The sequence below is a fragment of the Scylla paramamosain genome, chromosome 11 (assembly GCF_035594125.1).
Source record: "Scylla paramamosain isolate STU-SP2022 chromosome 11, ASM3559412v1, whole genome shotgun sequence".
NCBI classification, from domain to species: Eukaryota; Metazoa; Arthropoda; class Malacostraca; order Decapoda; family Portunidae; genus Scylla; species Scylla paramamosain.
The window spans coordinates 22,006,003-22,026,022 of NC_087161.1; the positions used below are offsets into that span (position 1 = coordinate 22,006,003).

Genomic DNA, 20,020 nt, shown 5'->3' on the forward strand with positions numbered 1-20,020 from the left:
ACGCTTGGTTACTGATTTGAGAGGAAAATTCAGCTAAGTTACCATCCATGAAAAGGAAAACATGGAAAAATATATGTGAGTATATGTATGTATGTATGTATTCAGTTAGGTGAGGTGTCTATTTCACTATATCTATACTACCAATATCATCTCCCTCCCTTCATATGTTACCATTCTTAATTTCTTGTTGTCTCCATTATTTTGGTACGTAAAATCATATAATCAGCATTATTTTAATTAACAAGAATGATATTACATGTAACGTATAAAAAATTACTTTTCATGATAAAGGACTAGATTATCACACAACGCATCTATTCGTTACACGCCTGCGATATCCGATTTTTTTTCTTTATTCAGTTCAATCACATATTTCATTCCCTCTGGAACTGACCTATATATTTAAAACCCACACGAAATAGAAAGTTTAGCTAAATATATGTATGATGATGATAACAATAACAATAACAACAATAACAACAACAAAACAATAATAATAACAATAACAATAATAATAATAATAATAATAATAATAACAATAATAATAACAACAATAATAATAATAATAATAATAATAATAATAATAATAATAATAATAATAATAATAATAATAACAATACTACTACTACTACTACTACTACTACTACTACTACTACTACTACTAATAATAATAATAATAATAATAATAGTAATAATAATAAGCAAAAATAAAAAATATTATTATCATTATTTTTATCATTATTATTATTATTATTATTATTATTATTATTATTATTATTATTATTATTATTATTATTACTATCATTATTGTTATTACTTTTATTATTATTGTTACTGTCATTATACAACAAAAACAACAACAACAATATCATGTCATCTAAATAAAATAGATCTTAATCATCTTTAACTTTCATGAAACCGCAGACATATAATTATTCAAAACATTACACACACAATGAGAGAGAGAGAGAGAGAGAGAGAGAGAGAGAGAGAGAGAGAGAGAGAGAGAGAGAGAGAGAGAGAGAGAGAGAGAGAGAGAGAGAGAGAGAGAGAGAGAAATACACACATTTTCAATCCTTTCATCACACCTCTTCCAGTCAACCTGTGCATCTCGCGGCAGGCAGGTGGACAGTGGGGCAGCGAGGCAAGCACGAGCCGCCGCCCTCACCCCGCCACCCCCATCGCTCACCGCCTCGGCGCCCCTCATTGGCCAGTCTTCGAGCCTCACTCCAGCACCCAATCAGCGGCCAGATGACGCGGCGAAACGACCTGAACAACGAGCAACGACTTCAATTATGATCAACACCTAGCTCAACAGCCACCACCCTCTCTCTCTCTCTCTCTCTCTCTCTCTCTCTCTCTCTCTCTCTCTCTCTGAGTACCCCGAAGGTAAGAACTACAGGGTGTCTCATAAGTCTCGTGATCTCTGAAGTAGGGGAGTTCAAGGATGAAATCTTTTTAACTTTTTCTCCCTCCATCCCTCCCTCCCTCCCTCTTTAGTGGTTAAACTCTGGGTTCGTCTCTCTCTCTCTCTCTCTCTCTCTCTCTCTCTCTCTGTGTGTGTGTGTGTGTGTGTGTGTGTGTGTGTGTGTGTGTGTGTGTGTGTGTCTAATGCATCTATTAAGCAGAAAAGTACCTGTGGTCAATAAAACTATCTTTCTATCTGTGTGTGTGTGTGTGTGTGTGTGTGTGTGTGTGTGTGTGTGTGTGTGTGTGTGTGTGTGTGTGTGTGTGTGTGTGTGTGTGTGTGTGTGTGTGTGTGTGTGTGTGTGTGTGTGTGTCTAATATTTATCAGCTTGTAGTATCTGTGGTTACTATAAATTTCATCTGCTACTCCTTCTCTATTATTAACCTATTATTTCTATCCCTTCTTTACGACTCTCTCTCTCATCCAGTTCTCCAACCTGTCCTTCTCTACAGGATTCCTTTAACACCCAGTCGCACCTTTGAGTCCCCTTTTTACTCCTGGTCCATGTCTACGTGTATTCGCTCCAATCTTTGCTTTTTCCTTCCTGAAATGGACTCTTCCTTTCCATCTGCAGGTTTATATCCCATTACGGAGTCTCCCTAAAGGCGTTCTTCCTATAGGAATTTTTGCTTCTAATGGTGTTTGGGAGCATTTTCTCGTTCCATTTGAGGCCGTACGACGAGGCACGTTACTGTTATGCCCGCTATTTTGGGGATGTGGCTGGCTTACGTGAAGGGTTAGTAGAGGTGGTAGAAGCACTGCCCCACACACACACTACTTGGGTAATGAAACGATATTCCGACGCCCATTACACGGAGAGCAGCAATGGTGCAATGGTGCAAGGAAAGAATAGGATTATAAACCAGGGGAGATCATGGTGTCTTGAAATTGGGAGAGGTGATACGAGTATGTTAATGATTTTCCTATAGAGGCAAATGTAGGTGATTAAAAAGTACTGTCATTCTACGTGAAGAAATAGGAATCGTGAAACAATGGAAGGAAGAAATAGGATTAGAAGCAAGAAGAGATGCCCGTGTTCTGTTATTGGAAGAGAAAATATTCTGATGCTATGAGACAAAAATATGTATGAAATAGATAATAATTTTCCAAGGGATATTAGAAATGGTGAAATGGTGTAAAGGAAGAAGAGGGATGGAAATAAGGAAAGGTTATGGTGTGTACAATTAGAAGAGATAATATATTAATCCAATTCTCAAAGCAGAAAACAAAAGTAAAAGACATATACTAATGGGAAGACATAAAAGCTCAAACAACATCTTGGCTCACAAACATCGCAAACAGAGACCAAAGTTACCTGTGATTAATAAACTAATGCCACAGTGATAAAAAAAAATGTATACTGGAAAAGCGAGTTAGTTAATAAACAAGAAAAAAAAATCATAATCGTAACTCACCAACACAAAATTAAGTAAAATCAAGGTCTCCCGTGATTAGATGGCCAAATACTTCGCCATTTATCACTTCAGACAAAATATTACGAAATCACAAAAGTAATACGCATGAAAATAAATCACGCACAAACATTAAAGAAAGTAATCAAAAGTCTCGTAATATATATAACTGCTCCTCTAAGATCGAATAATCATATTTTCCCCACCAGCATAATGACCAAACGAGGCACAACACTACGCATACAAAACTGCCAACGCCTAAAATATACGACAAATCTGAGAACACAATTATCAAACGATATTTTCTGAACAACAAAACGGCTTAATTTTCTTTCCTCTGACCCGGAATACCTTTGGAAGAGGAATCTGGGGTCACCTTCATCACACAAATTGATTTTCCCCCTTCAGATCCCCGTCTTCATTTCCTTTTAAGGGCGGCACCGGAGGGCTCTTATTCAGTACAAATACCACGCCTTCATCTCACTAAATATAAAAGTGTAAACGAGGAAATGTGGAGAGAGAAAATGAGGAATCTCTTATAATTTTCACCCACTAATAAAGGAGGGTACAGTAGGTTCTCTCCTCGTTGTCCTCATCTTCCTGCTCCTCATCACGTCCCCTTCCCTCTCCTCTTCTAAAGCACCCCACTCCTTCCTCTTCTCTCCCTCCTCTCCCTTCTCTCTGCCTCCTTCATTCCTGCTTGGATAAAAAGCAAATTGGCTGCAGGATACTTGAAGGATGTAATTTCAGAAGTATTTCGATGATGCATATTGGGGTATAAATTTATCTAATACTCATTTTTTTTTACTTACCAGGTCTGTGTAATTACGTAAAGGCATATATTGGCCCTGAGAAGTAATAATGATAATGAGAACACCTAAGGATTTTCATATGCACTGAATATTTATGGCACTTTGGGAAAAAAAATATAGTATATACACATGTTTGGGCAGATCAGCCTCAGTGAAGGATGAATATAGATGTGTCAGAATTCATCGCCAGATTCACATAAAGTACGCGGTCCTGTACGCACGTGTCTTAATTGGGAAACGTGTGTATAAATGGAGAAACTGAAAGGCTAAGAGAGAGAGAGAGAGAGAGAGAGAGAGAGAGAGAGAGAGAGAGAGAGAGAGAGAGAGAGAGAGAGAGAGAGAGAGAGAGAGAGAGAGAGAGAGAGAGAGAGAGAGAGAGAGAGAGAGAGAGAGAGAGAGAGAGAGAGAGAGAGAGAGAGAGAGAGAGAGAGAGAGAGAGAGAGAGAGAGAGAGAATTAGAAAACACACACACACACAAAAAAAACTAACTCAGCAACTAAAACTCAACTTATCTATCTCTTTCTGACCCACATTTCTCACCACCACCACCACCACCACCACCACACAACCCAAATACCTACCCAGCCTTTACCTCACAACACTCACCACCACCACCACCACCACCACCACCACCACCACCTCCACCACCCAAATATCTCCCAAAGCCTCCTCATCACCATCATCCTCTCCTCCTCATCACCATCACCATCACCATCGCCTCCTTTAGCAGCACCATCTCCTGATCTCTCCATCTCATCAGCCGGTGCCCTTTGGAATGTTAGGAGAGCGTGGGGAGCGTGGCACAGACTCAGGGCCTCCCAGCAAGGTGACAAAGAGTGATCAAGGTGGTCCTTCTTTCCCGGCTCCTTCCAACAGTTAATTACTCCAGACAGACGAGATTACCTCATTTGTAGGTGCCAGGCATGTAGTGTGAGGTGGTGGTGGTGGTGGTGGTAGAAACGAAGGTGGTGTTGCAGGAAGGAGAGGAAGATGTCCAGGATGTGGAGTTAAATGATGAAGTGGAGGATAAGGAGGAGGAGGAGGAGGAGGAGGAGGAGGAGGAGGAGGAGGAGGAGGAGGAGGAGGAGGAGGAGGAGGAGGAGGAGGAGGAGGGTTATAAGAGCAGACAGCATTCACACATTCACAGCTCCTGCACACGACTTAAACACGTAAACATCCGCATAAATGCACCAAAAGAAGAAAAAGAAGAAAAAAAAATATTACTCACATCAAACAATCAATTCCATCCACTTAGAATAAGATAACAAAAAAAAATGCTTTTCCTTTCCTCTTTCTCCCCTTTCTCTCTCTCTGCTCCTCCTCCTCCTCCTCCTCACCATCCCCTTCTATCACCCTATCAATAAACACAACTGAATAGCGAACGACCAATAGAAACACCCCACCCCCAAAAAAAATAAATAAATAAATAAACAAAAAAAGAGTAAAGCAATTCACAAGGTTTTAAAGAGAGAGAAAGTTAAGAAGATACCCAAAGAATGCATTAAGGGTGCTCAGGTCTGGTTTACCATTAGGACCCTTTAAAGTGGGGACGAAACGAACGCCCGCCTCCCGCCCCTGCCCTCTGACGCTGGCAGGGCGCGGGAGCAAGATAATAGTGTGGTATTGTGAGTGTCCCGCACTAATGAACTCTCGGGCACGGGTAAGCTGCAACAAGGGGAAAGGAGGGGGAGAGGAGGAGGAAGAGGAGGAGCAACAGCATTAGTAATAGTAGTAAGAGGAGGGAGAGGAATACACACAAGGGAACACAAAGGAAGAAGAAACATCGGACTTATTAGTTCTTACGAGGCTGTTGGTGATATTACGCTACCTAGTCTAAAGTAAGAGATGTAGGATAGCAAAGGTGAAGGCGTCTCCCCACCCACCTCCACGTCCAGCAGGGAAATTTTCATAGGCACGAGATAAGATCTGTTACTACTGAAACCTAAAAAGAGATGATTTTCTGGAGAGAGAGAGAGAGAGAGAGAGAGAGAGAGAGAGAGAGAGAGAGAGAGAGAGAGAGAGAGAGAGAGAGAGAGAGAGAGAGAGAGAGAGAGAGAGAGAGAGAGAGAGAGAGAGAGTGAAAAGACGTCTAGGGGATGAGATGCGAGTCAAGAGTCGAGGATGAACAAAAACCAAAACGAGGGAACACCATGAATGAAAAGAATAACAAAGAATAACAAGAGGAGAAAGAGGAAGAGGAGAAAAAAGAAGAGGAGTGGGATGAATACAAGAGAGGAGGCAGACATACAGAGCAGTAGGACAGGGAAGGAAAAGACGAGGATGCTGATTTAAATAGGAAAATCAAGTGTTCCTCGCACGCAATTCCCGCATTAGTGGCTGACGAGATGAGTGGAGGAGCAGAGGGGAGGGACGGAGGGGTGGAGGAAAGGAGGGAGAGAAGGGGAGGGACGGAAGGAGGGGGAGAGCTGGGAGAGGAGAGACGCAGCAATGCAGGCTTGGAGGAAAGGGGAGAAGGGTAAGAATGTAAGAATGGAAGAAGTTGGGTTAAGTGAGAGGAGAAAAGAGGGATGGTGAAGAAAGAAAATGCATAAAGTGTGTGTGTGTGTGTGTGTGTGTGTGTGTGTGTGTGTGTGTGTGTGTGTGTGTGTGTGTGTGTGTGTGTGTGTGTGTGTGTGTGTGTGTGTGTGTGTGTGTGTGTGAAGTAGGCTGATTATAAAGAAGTGAACAAAAGACTAATGAAAATTGCTTCCCCTAATTCTCTCTCTCTCTCTCTCTCTCTCTCTCTCTCTCTCTCTCTCTCTCTCTCTCTCTCTCTCTCTCTCTCTCTCTCTCTCTCTCAGGCTCGAGTACTGTGACTGCGAGGACTCTTGAGGGGTCGTCCAGCCGCCTCTTAAGGACTCCTCTCTAATTGGGCGAAGGATTTAACCTGCCTCTGCCTGATATTTCCTGATTCTTGGTAATTCACCTCTCTCTCTCTCTCTCTCTCTCTCTCTCTCTCTCTCTCTCTCTCTCTCTCTCTCTCTCTCTCTCTCTCTCTCTCTCCTTAAAAGTATTAAAAGATTTTTTTTTTCCTTGATTGTTTTCATTTTGGATGCATTTTTGTATTTCTGTTCGTTGGAGGATTCTTTCTTTATTTATTTTTTTTTTTTACTTTGGATTTTGTTACATTTACTTAAAAGGAAATTCTAGTTGGGATTGTGGCTTTCCAAAAAAGTCAAAACTTTATCTTGGTGTGCAGTGCTTGTTATTCGCATTTAATCTTCCTAGTACTGAACTTTCTTTTTGAGTTCACATTCGGGTGGGATTTGGTATCTTAAGCAATAAATGTATTCATGGAACTAGACATTCATGGCAATCCATCACGTTATATATTCTTTACCCATTCAATAACTGAAAGCCTGCAAGGAAAACCACTTCTTAAAATTTCAGTCCTTAATCCGATCATCTCAGCAAAAAAACTAAATACCAAAGAAACTTCACTAAACTTTTTTGCGTGCTATAAACGAACAATAAAGATTCATTTTCAAACATTTCCTTTCACGACCAGATAGAATTTTCGACTGAACGTGCAAGCCACAAACCTTTACTTTTATTCATTACACACGCCGCTGAAATACAATAATAACACGCTCATGCAGCACAACAATTTTCCTGCAGCAAATCAGAAAATACTGGGGATGGAAATGAGGGACAAGACAGAAACGTAGGCATGGCATGACCGGGAAAGAAGGATGACAAGGAAATGACCATAGTGACTTGCGTGCAAACAATTATACATCAGAAGAAAAGAGAAGAAATAAAAGCAACACAGGAGAAGCGAGCACAAAAAGAATAAGGTCGGGTACAATTTTGCTTATAATAACGTTTTCTTTGCGTTTTTTATTGTACTGTGTCTGCTCGTGGAGACAAAAATGATGGATGACTGCGGGAAAGTAAATGGGGAGAAGGAGAAGGAGAAGGAGAAGGAGGAGGAGGAGGAGGAGGAGGAGGAGGAGGAGGTGGAGGAGGAGCAAAAGGAAGATGGAGGGCACGATAAACAGGACAGGTGGGAAATATCTTGTGATTCTTGCAAACTTTTCTTAGAACAAACTGCCACAAGGGAGAGTGAGTGAGAGAGAGAGAGAGAGAGAGAGAGAGAGAGAGAGAGAGAGAGAGAGAGAGAGAGAGAGAGAGAGAGAGAGAGAGAGAGAGAAAATTCTATGTGCTTGAAGATGACAATAGGTTCTCTCTCTCTCTCTCTCTCTCTCTCTCTCTCTCTCTCTCTCTCTCTCTCTCTCTCTCTCTCTCTCGACAGGTGATTTTCCGCCGCTCTCCCATGATGGATGAGACACGATGCATCTTCCTCACGGTTCCTCCCACTCTCCTTCTCCCTCTCCTTTTCCTTCCTCCCATGTCCTGTTCTTCCATTGTTGTCTCTCTTTTCCTCCCGTGTCAACTGTCCCTCCCTTGTTCTGCGGTTACCCCTTTCTTCTTTCTTTCTTCCTCGCTTATCATTTTCTCATTTTCATTATTCACTTTAAAACTCTTTCCTCTCATTTGCATTTTATTTTTCATATTAATTTTAACACTATCATCATTTTCCTTCCTCTTCTTTTTTTCCTCTCACTGTTGCGTGTACGGCAGGATTTGATGGATGTTTTATGGTTAGGGAAGGAGGGAAGGAGGGAAGAAGGGAGGGATGGAGAGAAACTAACGATGAGATAAGGTCACAGCCAGTTAGGGTCAATCACTCGCCAGTATCTTGAACCGGAAGAGAAAGTTTTCCAAAAGTTTCCATGTTACTTTTTTCCCCCCTCCAGCAACTCAGTATTCATCTCTTTTACTTTCTCCTCTTCTTTGTATTCTTTCCATTCATCCTCTCCCATTATCTTGTCGTTTCTGTCTCCTGCTATTTGATGTCTCCTTTTCTTTATTTCTTTTCCTTCTTTTATTTCCTTGTCACTTACTCCGTTCCTTGTCTCCTTACCTCGCCATTTATATCTAATTGATAATATATTCCACTCCTGTTTCTTTTTAATTGTTCTATTCATCCCCTCCTATTACCTTGTCGTTTCTCTCTTTGGCTATATATTACTTGCTTTCTCCCTTCCTCCCTCTTTTATTTTATCATCACTTATTCTATTTCCTCTTCCTTTGACTCGTAACATATGTTTAATATCTATATTCCAAAATCTTCCACTTTTTGACTATTATATATTTTCTACTCATCATATTTTCCTACTTCCCCTCCATCCAATAATGTTTTCTTCCGTCATATCCTCACCACTCATTTTTTTTTTTTTTATTATTTACGTCCATTTGCTGCAAAATTCCACAACCCCCACCTCTTAACGTCATTAATCTTCCATCCACTCATCATAATTTTCCCACATTTCCCTCCTTCCCTCCCTCCACCCTCTATTCCTCAACACTTCGTCCGTGCCAGCAAAACAGAGTCCCTTCATCTCGCAATCCACGCCCGCCACACTCGCCTAAATCGATTAACACGTCACATTACGCACTACAAGCCCCGCGTCACTCCCGCCACTAATACATACATCATCATCCCATCCCCGAGACAAGAACCCACCATCGCCTGAACCAAAACTCACCACCACCACCGCCGCCACACACCACCACACTGGAAATCCATCACCTTCCTCTTCCTCCTTCACTAAAGCCATGCACGTTCACCTCAGTCACACACCCCCATCAACTTCACAACTCCACCTTCCTCTCCCCTTATCCGCCACAGTCCTACACCCCTCGCAGCTTCTACCACGCCGCGTCGTAATACCCTCTCCCCCTCTCCCCCCTTCTTCCCCTCTCCCCCTCTCTCTCTCTCTCCCCAGCCACCCTTGAAGCGCCCATCAGACATCCACTCCCGCCCGCACCCACTGCCACTCACATGTCACACCGCCGCAATATTAAGCACGTCATTCTGTCACACGCTTGTCACACATACGCCCTCCCACTCCCTCCCTCCCTGCCCTCCAGCCTCCTCCTCCTCCTCCCACTGGCCCCTCGTACTACCAAGCTACTGGCGTGCAGGTACACATGAGACGTCCAGGTACTGACAACAAGCAAGTATCAGATTTACTTCCACTAAAAATTCCTCTCCAGGTACCAAGAGTCAAAAAAAGAACGGAAGAGGAGGAGGAGGAGGAGGAGGAGGAGGAAGAGAAGGAGGAGAAGGTAAGGTAAGTTGAAGGGTTCGTGGTGCATCCAGTTATATAGATTGAGAGTTTCTTTATAGCCATTAAGGACCACGTAAGCATCATGAGGGCAAGGCAGCGTCGTCCGTACGGTCACGCTGCCTGGAGGTGTGATGGCGTGGCCTCCCTCCGTGGCCGCCTCAGTGGGGGAGGAAAGAGAGGATTGAAGGCTGCCATGGGTGGTAGGGCGAGGGAGTCACAGGGTGGAGATTGAGAGATTGAGAAAAAATATATGGAGGCAAAGGATGTGAAAGCAGATGAGTAAGGCAAGGCAAGAATAAAAAGAAGGGTAAGAAAAGTGAAAAGAAAGATGGTACGTGATATGAAAATAAAGGAGGATGATTAAGAAAGAACGCGGAAGTGGTTTGCAGGAGGAGGAGGAGGAAGAGGAGGAGGAAAAGAAATGTCACTGGAAAAATGTGAAGAAAGACAGCAATGCAAGATAATTGACATGCAAGGGAAAGAAGGATGAAAAGCAGGAAGGAAAGAAGGAAGGAAGGAAGGAAGGAAGGAAGGAAGGAAGGAAGGAAAGAAGGAAGAAAGGAAGGAGAGATCTGTAAAAAAAGAAGAAATGAAGGATAGCATGTGGGTAGGAGAGCAAAAAATGAGAAGTAAGGAGGAAATAAAAGATACTGTAGCGTTAAAAGAAAATATGGAAGTTAACAATTAAAAAAAAAAGTAGCAAACGATGACAAGAAGAGGACAGACATGAAGAGGAAATAATAAGCAGAAGTATCAAGAAAGGGGAAAGACATAATGAAGAAAAAAATAACTGAATTACAAGAGACGCAAAGAATGGAGTCATAAACATACAAAAGCCACACCTGCCGAAGAGGAGGAGGAGGAGGAGGAGGATCATAAGGAGGAAAAGAGGAAGATGGAAAAAGATGGAAGAGCAACAGGAACAACGTACGATATTATACAATGAAAGAAGTAAAATATTATCAATGAGTGGAAAGGAGTTTGTCATTTGGGGACTGCTGGTGCATCACGAGAGGGGCCAACCGCGAGTACTTTATGTGTCCGGCAAGACGAAACAGCATCTATAAATACACGAACTTCGATAACAGACCCAGCCACACCTCTTCCTCCTCCTCTCAGCGCCACAGAAAGCCCTCGCAATCCTCCTCCTCCTCCTTCTTTCTTGCCCTTCATCTCCCTCTTCCACACACTCATTCTCCACACTCTTCTTCGTCTACTCTTTCTCTCTCTCTCCCAGCCTCCGCCCCTCCGTACCTCTCTCTCCCCCGACTCCTGTACTATGCTTATAAACATCCACCCGCAGTAAACTGGTAGAGCACAAACCACCCTGTGAGCGCGCGGTGTGTGTGTGTGTGTGTGTGTGTGTGTGTGTGTGTGTGTGTGTGTGTGTGTGTGTGTGTGTGTGTGTGTGTGTGTGTGTGTGTGTACACCTTCCTTTCGTAGAAGAAAATGCTGAAAAAAACCCTCCCACACACACAGTCAAAGGAAAAAAATAATAAACAACAACACATGCTAACTTTAAACACTACAAAGCAAACATCCTTATAATCAGTACGTGCTTAATTATGCCTTCGACTCCCTCCCCCGCCCTCTCTCTCTCTCTCTCTCTCTCTCTCTCTCTCTCTCTCTCTCTCTCTCTCTCTCTCTCTCTCTCTCTCTCTCTCTCTCATTCCGATCCCCAGCGAGGGCCACTCCACTCCTGCCTGGAGATGAGGAGGGGAGGGGAGGTCAGCAAAGGTCGCCACCCGTAATGATCAGCCGTACACATTTTACAGGTATTTCCTCGCGTTTTGCTTGTATTAAGGAGGAGGAGAGGATGTGGGAAGGATGGGAGGGATGAGAGGAGGAGGAGGAGGAGGAGGAGGAGAAATACAAAGGAATACAAAGGAAGAAAACAATCATCAAAAGCAGAGGTGGTGGAGGAGATGAGAAAGAAAAGGAGGAAGAAGCAAAGAAGAAAACGGAGAAGAGGAAGAGGAAGAAGACGTGGGGCAGAATGTTCCACAAGTTGTCTAGAAAACGTGAAATAAAAACAAAATTCCTGGCGAAATAATAACCTCAGACTGAAAAAAAAAAAAAAAGGAAACTTTGCATTCAAAACGAGACTAAACCCATGTAAAAGAACGCCAACTATCAAGAGAATCAGGAGCAAAGGTGACGTAATGGAGCGGAGGAGTGGCGGCGCGAGGACAAGGGCAGATCTGAGCAACCTTCAAGCGGCGGACACGAATGAGCCGAGAACACAGACCAGAGACAAGTGTGTATGAGATGCGACGCGCCATGTACACAGAAAACCTGGCAGGCGAGAGGGAAATGCTGTGTCTTATCTGCGTTACCACCTGCTGCTGCTGCCGACACTACTGCTGGCGAGGCTACTTATGGTTCGCTGTCACCGCCGTGGTCCGCTCAGGTTAAGGCGCCCACACAAGCAACAGTAAGAACACAGGGAGAGCCAAGCTTGTCGCGGCCTCATCGCCACACAAGGACGGCAAGAGGTCGAGCTGTGAATGGACTTGCACTGGACACAATCGCCTTTGCATCCAGACTTGGGGGACGCACAGTCATGTCCAGAAGTCGATTAACCTGCCCCACTCACCTCCGCTCTGTGTTTCCCCTCAGCCTTAATAAATATTCTGATCTTCTACCAATCTCCCTGCAGAATCCGAACAAAGAACTGGTAGCAAGCAGATTGGAGTACTTAAGATTGAGGAAATCGTTTTGCACACTTAAGCACTAAAACTTTAATTTAGATAGTAATATAACATCATACAACCTCACCATAATTCAGACTATAATTCAAGTATGGCAGTACAGTCCTAGTGAGTGTGGCAAATCCTAGTGAGTCCTAGTGAGTGTGGCAAATCAAATTTATCTTATTGATCATGACTACTGAACCTTTTTTAGTTTTTCGTTTAACTAATCGCTAACAACATTTCAAACATCCATGTTTTGCACTAGACTCTATTAAACATTTCCGAATTCTAAAAAAAAAAATAAATAATAATAAAATGCAAAATTAACCTCTTATTCTCTCTTTAGTGTTTCGTCTTCTTGCAAACCATTTTTACAATTATTTTGGAAGTGAACGAAGGACATCCACAGCAATATTAAAAGGAATAAGCAAAACATTATGGAAATTTAACCTAATGGAGATTAACTAAGAATAAGACACTAATCCTCCCAAGACAAAACACAAAAGACCTTCACTTTCCAATACTAAACACTGTTCTCGACGAAAGGGTTGAGGCAAACACAAATAACACCAGGTAAGGCTAATTTTTTATGGGAGACTAAGGGATTGTGAAAGGAGGGAGGGAAGGAAAGAGAACGAAATTGGAGAGTGGGTTACAGCTTTGTGGAAGAGATTAGGGAAGTGTAGGACGAGGTAATATTAAAAGACGAGAAGCAGAACTCTGTAGTGTGAAGAGGAAAATTTACCAAGGAGTGAGAGAGAGAGAGAGAGAGAGAGAGAGAGAGAGAGAGAGAGAGAGAGAGAGAGAGAGAGAGAGAGAGAGAGAGAGAAATTTTCTTTGTTATAAGTTTGGAGGAAGAGTTAGATTCTGGGAGAGGAGATAGTGGGGTCAGGATGGAGAATGCCTTTGTAAGGAGGGGACGAGGAGGAGGAGGAGGGGGAACAAGAGGAAAAAGGAGGACTGGGAGGAGGAAGAGGAGGAGGACGAACCCTCTCAAGCCTTCTACTCATTGGCCATGCAAATCGCTAATTGAAAGAAGATCACTACCGTTGGATTCCTGCGATGGGCTTCGTTCGCTTATATTTTGCATTATATTCCCTGTTTTTGTCATGCATGAAAATTCTTATTAGAGGGGGAGACTTGGGCGTGGCTCCGCAGCTGGCTAGGCGAGCACCACCACAACCACCACCACCACGCAGACACAAACACACACACACACACACACCACCAAAGCTGCACAGGTGGTGCGAGATTGTCATTCGCATAACAGTGGTGGCTGTGATGTGTTGGTTAGTTTGTGGTGCGTTTTTTATTGTTTTTTCCCCTCCAGCAGAGTATGTTGCTCGGATAGGGAAGCTTGTAATTTCTTTTTGTTTTTCAGGTAATATTTTGGCTGTGGTTGAGACTTGTGATTTGAGGTTGGGCATTTTTTGGGTGAGATTGTGTAGTTGTTTGTCTCCTCTATATGTGTGTGTGTGTGTGTGTGTGTGTGTGTGTGTGTGTGTGTGTGTGTGTGTGTGTTCTCTGTGGTGGGGTCAGGAAGCGGCGGGTTTACGTGTGAATACAAAGAAATGAGCTCCGTTACCTTCATATTTCACGCCTTCACTTCACATCATCCGTCAAATGCCATGGCAACATCGCATAAACACACACACACACACACACACACACACACACACACACACACACACACACACACACACACACACACACACACACAGGGAGACAAGAAGATAAGTGTGGTCTAATCGACAAGACAACAACCACACCAATCCTCTGCAAGAACTAATTCAGACATTCAATTCTGCTTTTTTTTTGTTTCTATCATGGGCAAGTAAGACGAACGAGCAAGCAACTCACACACACTCACTCACTCACAGACTCACTCCCTCACACTCGCACCACCGCCACACCACCGCAGTGCTAATGACACCCTTATGACTGACGTATTACAGGAAACCCTCGGTATCTACATGACATCTGTGACTCACAATGATAAAACGCTACAATACTTCATTTCTTCCTGCCCATGAAAATCGCCACCTCGGTTTCAGCTGCCCCCCTTCATCATACGCACACCTGTACTTCAATTAAGCTACCATATTTATTGCCGCGACTCTCCATCACCGGCCGGGCTATATATCACCCACAGCCCCCTTTCATCTCCCTTCCACGTACGTCATTCAGACCCTGGAATCACAGCCCGACAGACCGACAGCCACAGCTAACTTTACCTCTACCTCCACCTCCTCCACTTCCACCTCCACCATGACCGACAAACCGACCAACCGACCGACCGCCGCCTCCTCCTCCTCCTCCTCCTCGACACCAATAAAGGTAATCTTCATCACCATTTTTTTCGTAGGTTCAGTAACACTCTTTGCCCCGGCACCATAACCTCTGTCACCATTATCATTATCTGTACGTGTATCGACTAATGTAGTTAAACACCACCACCACCACCACCACCACCACTACCACCACCTCCGTCGCCCCGGTAAGGTTGAGATGTGTGTTTTTTCTTACTTTATCATCTATTTTCCACCGGTACTTTTACTAAAACAGCTTAAGTATACCATCATCTTCACCCTCATCACCATCAGTACTCAGGCCTATCACCATTTCACCGTTCTTCAGTTAACACCTTTCAACACTGTCACCATTATAAACACCACCACACAACATTCCTCAGCACCCAAACTTCCATTCCCGCTAATGCATTGACCACCACCACTTCTACCACCACCACCACCACCACCATCACCACCACCGCCGCCACCACGACCAAGTACCTAAGGCCGTTCACTCCATTTGACACTAAGGAACGACGCAACATTATCTTATCAGCCGCTGCATTATCGCCCGCTCTATCTTGGCCATCCCAATCTTGTCAAACAGGCGGGCTACAAATCGTCGACGCACACTCACTTGCTCGATTAGACCTCAATGCCTTGCTGTCGCTTCATTTCCTCCCTACGCTTCCCTTTTAGCCTTGTCACCCTCAACGTCCCCGATGTCCGCGCTCTCTTTACAGTTACACGTTATCTAACATCGCTATCACGTTACGGACGGCGCGAACTGGACGCTGAAACACGGCAAATAACTTTTAAAAACGGGAAAAAAATATGCCAAGTTAAAGATTCAAATTGTAAAGGAAGGAAGAGAGGGAGTTGAGAAGAAATTACGTGTCATTTGTTCTTCGATGTTTCTAGGAAGTTCCCGATAATGAAAGGTTCCACTACTACTACCCCCTCCTACTCCTCCTCCTCCTGCGCCTCCTTGGCCTCCCACCAGATGGCAGCAGCAGCGTCGCGGCGGTAAGCGGGAGGCGGAGGATCAAAGGGTGTGGGTATTTATCCATGGCAGGCTAAAGGACGGACGGCCCACGCTATCCGCTACGATGGTTGGTCCATTTCTACACACACACACACACACACACACACACACACACACAGAAGAACTATCCATCAGCCCTTCCCAATAAGCTAAAAACAGTCGCGTTTCCAAGTGCCATAAATAAGCGCGCGTTCGCCCAGTGTTCCCTCTTAAAAGGCGCACTGAGTTAGAAGTTGGCGGGTCTGTGAGAGGCAGTAAATTTGCGCCGCAGGACTGGCATCTCTCACCGGCTGTTAATAAGTCGAGCGAAAGTGCGTCCCCGGCCACGAGATAAGGGGGAGGGAGGGAGAGAGAGAGAGAGAGAGAGAGAGAGAGAGAGAGAGAGAGAGAGAGAGAGAGAGAGAGAGAGAGAGAGAGAGAGAGAGAGAGAGAGAGAGAGAGAGAGAGAGAGAGAGAGAGAGAGAGAAAAAGAAAAAAGAGCGCAGTGAGGCGTTCATCTGATTTGTTGTGAGTACTTTAGGTAAATGAAATTCCTCTCTGTACTTTTTTTTTCTTTTTCACTTAATGCATCGTGCGGTGTGTGCTGTTGTTGTTTGATGCTGGTGCGGAAATATGTGTTGAATGAGTTTATGTACGTCTGTGTTTGTTCGTTATGTAATGAAATGACTATGGTTTTGTACTCCGTCGCAAATGAAATGATTTTGACGAGTTTTAGAACCTCAATTGAACGTTTTTGCTTAATAATCATGTAAGAGTAATAGTATCGACTACTACTACTACTACTACTACTACTACTACTACTACTACTTCCACTGTCACTACCACCACGCAACACTACCAAAACAAAACAACCAGAAACAAAATAACATCAACGAAAAAAAAAAAATTAGATACTCAGTTACAAAACCTTAACAAACTCACGGACCACCACCACCACCACCACCACCACCACCTTTGCCTCCTCCTATTCCTCCTGCTCTTTCTCTTTCTCTTCCATCCTCAACACCACCACCACCACCAGCACCTGCTCCTCCAGCCTGCGCCACTTACGGCCTTAATAAATGGAATAACCACCGCCTCCCTTAACTCGTCCACTGGTCACGAACAATGAAACGAGCGATAAACCAATTTGTTGTCTGAGCCCGCCTGACCACTTCCCGGCCCTCTCCACAGGCCAGCCCTCCTCCCTCCCTCATTCCTTCCTTATACCTTGCCTCTTCTCTCCTTACATTCCTCCTTCATTCCTTCTATTTCCTTCTCTCCCACCATTTACCCTCTCCTTCCTCCCTTCTTATTTCTTCCCTTCTCTCTCTCTCTCTCTCTCTCTCTCTCTCTCTCTCTCTCTCTCTCTCTCTCTCTCTCTCTCTCTCTCTCTCTCTCTCTCTCTCTCTCTCTCTCTCTCTCTCTCTCTCTCTCTCTCATTTCTTCCGTTTCCTTCCCTACTACTTCCTTTTTCTTGCCTCCCCTCCTTATCTATCTTAATTTTTTTTCCATTTCTTTCTCTCCCTCTTTATCCTCTCCTTCCATTTCTTCAATCGTGTTTTGTTACTTATATATTTTTTTATTTGCATCCTTTCATTCCTTCCTTTTCCTATCTTGCCTCCTCCCTCCTTACCTACCTCCTTCCATTTATTCTATTTCCTTCTCTCCCACCTTCACATTCTCCTTCCGTCTCTATAATTGCATTTTATTTCCTTCTATCTTCCTTTCTTTCTTACTTGCCTTCTTTATTTTCATAGATTTTTTTCCTATTTTAGCTACCTTTTTTATTTAGTTCCTCTCTCTCTCTCTCTCTCTCTCTCTCTCTCTCTCTCTCTCTCTCTCTCTCTCTCTCTCTCTCTCTCTCTCTCTCTCTCTCTCTCTCATACCATCATTCCTACTATTTCTTTTCCTACCATTCCTTTCCCCTTACCTCGATCCTAACTTTTCTCTGCCTTCTTACTCTATAATTTCCTTTCTTCCTTCTCACATCTTTCATTCCTTCCAATTCATACATCACTTGGTTTCTTTCATTCCATTCCTCCCTCCCTTCCTCCCTCCCTTACTCAATCCATTCCTTCATTACACCTTGTAACTAACCCACTCGTTGCCCCTCCCCACCACCTCTCTCTCTCTCTCTCTCTCTCTCTCTCTAGGTGAGGGGGACGCAACATGTGGCCGGCAAGTCTTCTCTTCTCTACACCTCTGTTCTCCATTTATCATCACACATAGATTCTTAACCCGAGGATACATGACTCATTATCTCAGCTTAAGTGACGTCCATTTCTCTCTCTCTCTCTCTCTCTCTCTCTCTCTCTCTCTCTCTCTCTCTCTCTCTCTCTCTCTCTCTCTCTCTCTCTCTAGTAACAGATGATTCACAAAACAAAAATAAAACATAAAAATTGCACTTCATTTCCTTTAATCTCACTTCCTTCTCAAGTTCTCAGCCATCGTTCCTTACTTCTTCCTCCCTTTCCTTCCCTTTCTTCCCTTCCTTTCCCTACTTCTCCGTCCTTTCCTTCCCTTTCTTTCTTTACTTCTATCTCTCCCTTTCTTTCCTTTCCTCTCACCAGTTCCCTACTTCGCCTCTCTTTCTTTAACTTTGTTTCCTTACTTCCTTTCCTTCTCTTCCTTTCCTTACTTTTACCCCCTTTCCCTCTCTTCCTTCTCTTACTTCTTCCTCCTTTCCTTCTTTTCCTTTCCTTTCTTCTATTTTCTACACTTTCCTGCCTTTCCTTACCTTTACTTCCTTTCCTTCCTTTCCTTCACAGCCGTTCCTTATTTCTTCCTCCCTCCCTTCCTTTCTCTTTTTTCTCCGTTCCTTACTTCTCCCTTCCTTTCCTTCCCTTCCTTTCTCCCGCCGACCTACGGGAGGCGAGCGACATAAACCCAATTCCCAGCGTAATGGTTGCCGGGCCTCTCATTACCTGCCGACCTCCGCCCCGCCGCCGCCACGCCGTCCAGCACTACATAATAAAATCGCGGAGGTTGATCACGCACGGGAAGATAATGTGCAGCATCCTGAGCGAGAGAGCGAGAGAGAGAGAGAGAGAGAGAGAGAGAGAGAGAGAGAGAGAGAGAGAGAGAGAGAGAGAGAGAGAGAGAGAGAGAGAGAGAGATCAGTTGGTGTGCATGTTTTTTTGTTAGTAATAAAGCATTTCTTTCACACTTTTCACTCATCGTTACTCTCTCTATCTAATTCGAACGTGACTAGAGCCTTGTGAAGATTCCCTCTCCTCTCTCTCTCTCTCTCTCTCTCTCTCTCTCTCTCTCTCTCTCTCTCTCTCTCTGGTATCGCGTGTGGGTCTTTTTATGCTAATTTCTTGAGGTTTCTTCTCCCCTCCTTTCGGTACGCAACAGATACTGGCTTCGTGTGTGTGTGTGTGTGTGTGTGTGTGTGTGTGTGTGATATTGAAGCCTCCTTGGTAATGGGGCGCCCGAGGTCCTCATAAAGTCCCTTCTCAGCGGCGACATAATATTAAGGTCCTTCATTACGAGATCAGCAACATTAATGGTCAATTTCGAGGCCATAATGCCCCTAATGGCCGCTCGAAGATTTTTCATAATTATGATAAGTAAAACAAAAAAAAGAAGTGACAGAGGAGGAGGAAGGAGGAGGAGAAGGGGGAAGGAGGAGAAGGGGGAGGAGGAGAAGGGGGAGGAGGAGGAGGAGGAGGAGGAGGAGGAGGAGGAGGAGGAGGAGGAGGAGGAGGAGGAGGAGGAGGAGGAGGAGGGTCAGGAAGGATTTATATTAATGACACAGAAGAATGACTATGTGCAGGTATAAAAGAGTAGCCGCTGCAAGTACAACGAAAATGGCCTGCACACGAGTCACTTATAGGAGGAGGAGGAGGAGGAGGAGGAGGAGGAGGAGGAGGAGAAGAGGAGCAGGGGGCGGAGGTGGAATGACGCAGTGTAATACCGCATGCAAGAGAACACCAAGAGAAAACGGATACACAAATGAGAAAAGAAAACGTAATCACCCTGATATCACCCCCACAAGTCCCTCACCTACAAATAACACACATTTCACCTCGGATGCGAAAAAGCGGCGGTGACAGCCTCGGAGGGAGAAGAAAAGCGGGTAGTTACATGCAAGGTGAAGGTTGAAGTGGTAGTGGTGGTGAAGGTGACGGTGCAGCAGACAACAGCGGCGGCTCGGACGGAACGAAACTACTGTTGT

General features: G+C 44.1%; 1 long non-coding RNA gene across 1 annotated transcript in view; it reads right to left on the bottom strand.

Annotated features, from left to right (window-relative positions):
• Positions 1-878: 878 nt before the first annotated feature.
• The window catches only part of LOC135104700 (uncharacterized), a 43,068-nt gene continuing 23,926 nt past the window's right edge, over positions 879-20,020 (bottom strand). Inside the window, exon 3 of the long non-coding RNA XR_010270494.1 lies at positions 879-1,269. This is a non-coding gene — a long non-coding RNA (uncharacterized LOC135104700). The remainder of the gene's footprint in view (positions 1,270-20,020) is intronic.